Below are 6,959 nucleotides of genomic sequence, written 5' to 3'. Positions count from 1 at the left end.
AGGAGATCATCAGTCCTGGTATAAATGTCTTCTGTGAGGCTGGCCAGTCTGAGCCATGCATTGCAACACAAGGAGATCAATGCTTACATGGGCTTTGCTGCACAATCTAACTAGCTGCTTGGGTTTGTTGGCTTGCTACACTATGGGCTTCCTGCTAAATTAGAATAGCAAAATTCTTATGGTCCAGCAGGACAGGTATGAAGGAGAGCTTCTTCCAAACAAAGTGTTGGTAGACTGCTTTATATGCTTGATAGGTAGCTACCAGAATCGCAAAGCCAACAAGGAGTAAAAGTGTCTACCTAGGAAGTCTAGATGGCAGACTTCCCTATCCAGTGGAGTGGAGTGAGGTTTTTTGGTTACCTTAGCTGTGAAGTCTCCACTATGATGGAGCTTGGAGCTGGGTAAGTAAATAAGAAATCAGTGCCCTCTTGCTGAACCTTGTACAAGGTCTCCACCTTCTGGAAGATGAAGGTATGGATGATGGCTTGAACCATGACTGCTTCACCGGGTCAAATAAAGTGGGCAGAAGAGGGAGCATGACTGAAATGGCACCATGCACATCAATTGGATCCAGACGGGGAGTCTGTTAAGTCTTTACCTCTAGTCCTAGGAACTTGGCTGTGCAAACCATTAGATCCTATGGCTGTAGATCCTTCAAGTGAGATGGAGGGGTAGTGTCTGCTACATTTTCACCAGAAGTAGTGAAGAGGAATGAAGATTGAGATCATGAGGTTTGGGGATCAGTATTATCATCTAATCAATTGTCATGGTCCTGTAGTGCAACATTCAGATTCAGTGCAGCTGTGGCTGGTGCTAACGAGGAACCCTTCAAGGCAGCTGGGGGCATAGCAAGAGGTGGCACTGTTGAGTTTCCCTAACACTCCCCCCCCCAAAGCCCCCATATTAGATTGCAAGTTGAAAAATGGAGTAGGGCTCCTTTAACTTGAATGTTTGTGTGACAAGCTCCACCTGCTTGGAAAACATGGAGGAACAGTGCTCCCATATTCAGTTCCTGCAATATCTCACTGGGTCCAACACAATGTCTTTGGTGAAGGCAGCTTTCTGAGGATTTAATCATGATATTTGTTTTTCATATCCACAGTTAGGTCAGCAACTGCCTTTATTCTTCTGCACATTTTGGAATTGTAGAACTCTAGATCCCCATCTAATTTATGTTTCCAAAGAGGATGCAGATAGGTGGCAAGAACGATGGAAAATAGAGAAGGGTTCTTTGAGTATGTGCATATGTGCATGCATGGTGGGAACAAACAAAAGAAAACCCTGCAGGTGATATGGTTGTGTAACCAGACATAGACAAATATGGGGAACACATGGTCACAGCAAAAACATTCATGTGACTACATGATCAGCTTCCCATGGGACTTTCCAAACTGATTTCAGCTTGGTTTTTTGTGGTTTTTTCGGGCTATGTGGCCATGTTCTAGAAGAGTTTCTTCCTGACGTTTCGCCAGCATCTATGGCTGGCATCTTCAGGGATTTCAGCTTGGATTAAAACAGATGCATGTGGCAGTAAAGGGGTCAAACCAGGGCAGGATCTGAATTCAGTAAAGCTGAGATACAACCTTCATGTAGATTCAGCCCTAGTTAGGACTTGGATGATAGGCCATCTGGGAACTTCAGGAAGATCAGGAAAAAGTCCAACCAGAAACCATGGAGCGTCTTTGCCAATCAGAGTTGACAATCCTGCCCTAGACAAAGCAATGGTCTGACTCATTTCCAGTTCTGACAGAGGGTTTGAGCAGGGACGTAGCGAGGATTTTGGGAAGGGGGGGGTCCAGAGTAAGTGACACCATTTTAAGATGCTAAGAGCCCCCCCAAGACACAAAATGTAGGAAGAATGTAGGACATGATGCACGACAAAATGTAGGACAAATTGTAGGATGTTCAAAAATGGAGAACACACCCAATTAAAAGCCAAAAACATTAATAAAAGACAATATAAATTCATGTTTCTCAGCCATGCTCAAAATGGAGAACATTTTGACATTCTTCCTGGATAGGAGGTTGGGATATAGCTTTGTGTGTTAGACTAGGTGCTAGGAGGAACTTCCTGAGAGTAAGGGCTGTTCAACAGTGGAACACACTCCTTCCTCGGAGTGCAGCAGAGTCTCCTTCTTTGGAGGTCTTTAAGCAGAGGCTGGATGGCCATCTGTCAATGGGGATGTTTTGATTGAGAGTTCCTGCATGGCAGAATAAAGAGGTTGGACTGGGTGGCCCTTGCAGTCTCTTCCAACTCTACGATTCTATGACTCTGGAGACCAGGATTCGATAAAAATCTGATTCTCTCCAACAGAGAAGGCTAAATATCTTACATGGGGTACGTGTCGATGACGTGGCTTATGCATCATGTCCAAATTGTGCAGCGCACAAGGGACATCACAGCGCTTGTCACACTCTCTCAGCCTCAAGGAAAGGCTGACAAAGGCAAACTCTCTGAACAAACCAAGAAGACCCACTAGGCAAGGAAGTCACACACTCTCAGCTTCAAGGAAAGGCTGGCAAAGCAGGATGTTTTGACATTCCTCCTGGGCAGAAATGTAGGACGTGTCTTGGATAAAGGATGATGTCTGCTCACCCTGATAAAATGGAGGATGTTTTGACATTGCTCCTGGGCTGAAATGTGTGCCGTATCCTGGATAAAGGAGGACATGTGTTATCCTACCAAAAATGAAGGCATTTTTACATTCATCCAGGCCAGAAGGTTGAAACATAGGACACGTCCTATAAAAGGAGGACATCTGCTCATCTTACAAAAAATGAGGACTTTTGAAATTCCTTCTAGGCAGAAGTCTGAAATGTAGGATGTGTCCTATAGCCATGAGCCAGAAAATAGCCAAGCCTCAATATCTGGACCCCAGAACATACTCTAACACCCAGAATTCCATAGCAATGAGCCAGAAAGGAGCCAAGCCTTGATATCTGGAACCCAGAACATACTCTAACTCCCAGAATTCCATAGCAATGAGCCAGAATAGAGCCAAGCCTTGATATCTGGACCCCAGAACATACTCCAACTCCCAGAATTCCATAGCAATGAGCCAGAATAGAGCCAAGCCTCAATATCTGGACCACAGAACATACTCCCAGAATTCCATATCCATGAACCACAAAAGAGTTAAGTGGCTGCCAAACCTGGTTATTTCTTGAGTGTGGATGCAGCTTGATGCAGCCTCTTGTCCCTCCCTCCCTCTCCTTCAGGGCTTTTTGGCTCCTCCCCCTCAGGTCCCGCAAAAAGTTTAGGGGCAGCACTTGCGCTCCTCCTGGCTTTGCCAGGGCCGGGAGGAGAGAAAAGGGTGCTTGTTGGAGCGTGCATGTGCACGCGCACAGCCCCAAACAAACGCCAGGGAGAGCGCCACTTCTGCTCCTCCTGAAGCCTAGAGGAGAGCAAGACTGGCGCTCTCCCCAGCGTTTGTTTGGGGCTGTGCACGTGCACGCGCACGCTCAAACAAGCACCCTTTTCTCTCCTGGAAGGGGGGGGGTCCGGACCCCTGAAACCCCCCCTTAACTACGTCCCTGGTTTGAGCCCTGTCTCTAAAGGACTAGCAAAATATTAAAATTAAAGGACACTTAAAATAAAGGAAACTCTTGCTAATGGAGTCCTCTATAAAAAGAAAGGGCTTAGTCAAAATGTATTATTCAGATCTTGAATACATTGTGAAAGCTAAGGAAAGGACAAGAGTGTTTCAAAATGTCTCATATACAGAATAGGTAACAATTTTGCTGTTATTATCCCAAAAATCTTTATTTTCATAAAACATAAGGTTGGAGCTGGAATAACAAATAAGCACAACTGGAGGTATGTTATGTTCATGTTTTAAATACTGATTTATGAGTAGCTTGTGCCATCTAGAGATGTGTTAGAGTTATTACTCTCATCTGGAATCATTGCTGTTTGATTTACAGGTTTGCAATCATCTCAGGCAACTTGACATATACTCCCACCCACCTCTTTTTAATTCTAAGGAATACTATTTTAAATGTTAAAGCTTTCCAGTCTCCAATTTCACCACCCCAACTTACTTTATTTTATAAGCTATATGTCACTTGTATATGATACACCAGTAGTATTAGAGCTAACAGTACAGTTTGAGGGAAGGAGAAGGAGAAATCCAAATTTTTCCCATGATCTCCCAATAAAAAGTAGCCAATTCCAAATACATATGAGAAATCTTTTTGTAGAACTCTGTAAGTTTTAAGAAAGCCTCAATTCTTTCCTGACCCAAGTCATAATTTCCAACTTAGGCAAACCTCTTTATTGGGAAAGAGTACTAGGGAGACATGAAATCTCATGTGATAAGCATCTTGTTTCCCAGTATGAAGCATGAGTTCAGGCTGGATTAGTTGCATATGTATGGCGAACTTTTTGGGTCATGGTGGGAGGAGAAATTCAACACTTCCATCGACTATGCTACTTTCCTGCTCTTCCAAATGAGAATTCTGCTCCCTTCTGAAAGGATTTTTTCCCCTAGCCTTTAAGAGAAAGAGATGATATCATCATCATCATCATCATCATCATTATTTTCTTATATCCCGCCTTTCAATATAGGAACTCAAGGAGGGTGATGATGATCATCATCATCACCAGCATCATAGTCATCCCATCTTTCTCCCAAGGTAATTTCTTTAATAATTTTGAAAATCATCCATAACTAGGACTCATGTATTCTGCTCTGTTCACGTTCCTTTGATAGTTTTCCTTGCTCCTTTTCTTTGGATTCCTGAACTCTCTTTCTAAGGGGTCATTCACATGTTGTTGTTGTTTTAGCAGAATGATGTGGGAGTGATGTGGGACAGCATCTTTGCACATCTCTGTGAGTTTGGTTGCTCACATGTGCCAGCACTTGAATATGCATGGAGTCAACAATGCTAATGTATTTGAAACGTGTTCGAGGCATGCAGAGTTTTATCCCAGGTCTATTCACATCAGTTATTCACACTGCTGACAATGCAAATCTTAAAATAAAATAAAAAATGGGGAAAAGCCTGGTATCAATTCTCCTAGGTTAAACAGTTTTGGGTTTTTTTGGCAGCCCCACCCCCAAACTTAATCAGGTGCATTTGGGATACATGTGAACAGCAGAGATTCAACCCAGATTAATCCTGGATTATTTTCCCTGTCTCCCTAAGTGCTAAATGTTCTACTGAAATTTTATGTTACTGCAGTGCTAGAAATTTGGGGCATGAAGTATGGTGGAGAGCAGAATTTTTATTGTGGGACAATGCCCTCATAAAGGAAAGTCTTGAGAAGAAGAGAAGTAACAAGTAGAAGACAGTGTTCTGTATTCTGAATTTAATAGTTTTTATATTTTACCATGTCCAAACAAAGAGATGAATGATTAACAGCAATTTACATCCAGGTGGCAGTCTTTTGGGGAATTAAGGGGTACCTCATGCCAGTGATGTGAGACAGGCCAAAAAGTACTGCCAGGAGGTGGGAACATCATATAGAAAGGGGTGGAAGGCAACCCTCTAATGTTTTTCATAAAAGTCTTAGTTTTATAGCTTCATCTCAGAGGAAAACGAGCATTTCCAAAAGAAAGAAAAAACTGCTCTCAATGTAGTGGTTTAATAAATTAAAAGTGTTCAAATTTTCTTCCACTAGAGGGCAAACTTGATCAGGTTTTTAAAGATACTCAAAATACTAACAAATAAACTTCTGTGAAGTAGAAGGCTTTCATGGCCAGCATCCATAGTTTTTGGTGGGTTTTTTGGGCTATGCAGCCATGTTCTAGAAGAGTTTCTTCCTGATGTTTCGCCAGCATCTGTGGCTGGCATCTTAGATGCCAGCGAAACGTCAGGAAGAAACTCTTCTAGAACATGGCTACATAGCCTGAAAAACGCACAAAAAATAAACTTGTTTTGGCTTTTCTTATGAGATATTTTGTAATATTATAGTAGTATAATTACAATTGATCATAATTCTATACTAATTCTGCAGGGTGTGTGTGGCAGGGACAGTCCTGATTAATCCTGTTTCCCTTTTTTTTTTCCCCAGAAGCTTTTAAATTGCCCTGGTTTCTCTCACCTCCTCCCACTTTCCCCATTTGTCCTCAGCTTACTTCATTTGCTGCAAACTGTGTTAAAGTACTGTAAACTCAATTAACTGAGTGGTGAGGGGGGCAGAATATTGCCCCTTACAGTAGGCTCAGGCAAAAGCAAACTGTTGCAATCCGTCCCAGCTTGTCTGTTCTTCCTTTTTAGTAATTTTGTCCATCTTGGGCCCATTCTGATATTGCTTGGCCAAACGTTTCCCAGTTTTTATCTGTAAAATGTCGCAGGGCATGGTGTGTGTTTGCATGCACATGGGTGTGTTAATCAGCCTCCAGTAGAGGCTCAAGACTGAAACCTAAACATCTGAAATTTGGCATTGTACTAAAGGGACACGGAGGGTGTGGATCTCAGGTAAAAAACACTGTTGTGTTTTTTAAAAAGTGGCTTCTTTTTGAGCCATGGAAAGAGCTCCCCAGTCACTGTGATGGTGGCTTTTCACCGCTTCTTTGGTGCAACTCATTTCTGGTGAAGTGGGCGGTGTGGGGGTGGAGTCAGGATGGCCAACATGCCGACACCAGGCACTCACTCTGCTCCGAGGCTGGCATAAGTATTATTTTTTATGTTTGTGATGGATTGGGGACTGTGAATATTTTATGCTTTACTGTATTTGTACTGTATTTACCTGCACCCGACCCTCTGTGCCACAGATTGGGGCCGGGGCAGCCACACCAGCAGCACGGAGGCCCAAATCCAGTGCTTTTCAGGACCAGGGAGAAGCAGCAAAATGCCACTTCTCCTTGATCCAGAAAAGGGTGTCCTTGGGGCTTCATGCCCTGGGACACCCCGACAGGTGCAGCCATTTGGTGGCTGCAGGAATGAGGCGCAGACTCGGGGGTGGTGTGAAGACATCACACACGCTTTGGCATTTAATAATAATAATAATAATA

This window comes from Sceloporus occidentalis, unplaced genomic scaffold (assembly GCF_023333645.1).
Source record: "Sceloporus occidentalis isolate IW3139 unplaced genomic scaffold, rSceOcc1.0.p SCAF_3, whole genome shotgun sequence".
Lineage (NCBI taxonomy): Eukaryota > Metazoa > Chordata > Lepidosauria > Squamata > Phrynosomatidae > Sceloporus > Sceloporus occidentalis.
Note: the sequence above shows the minus strand (reverse complement) of the source record.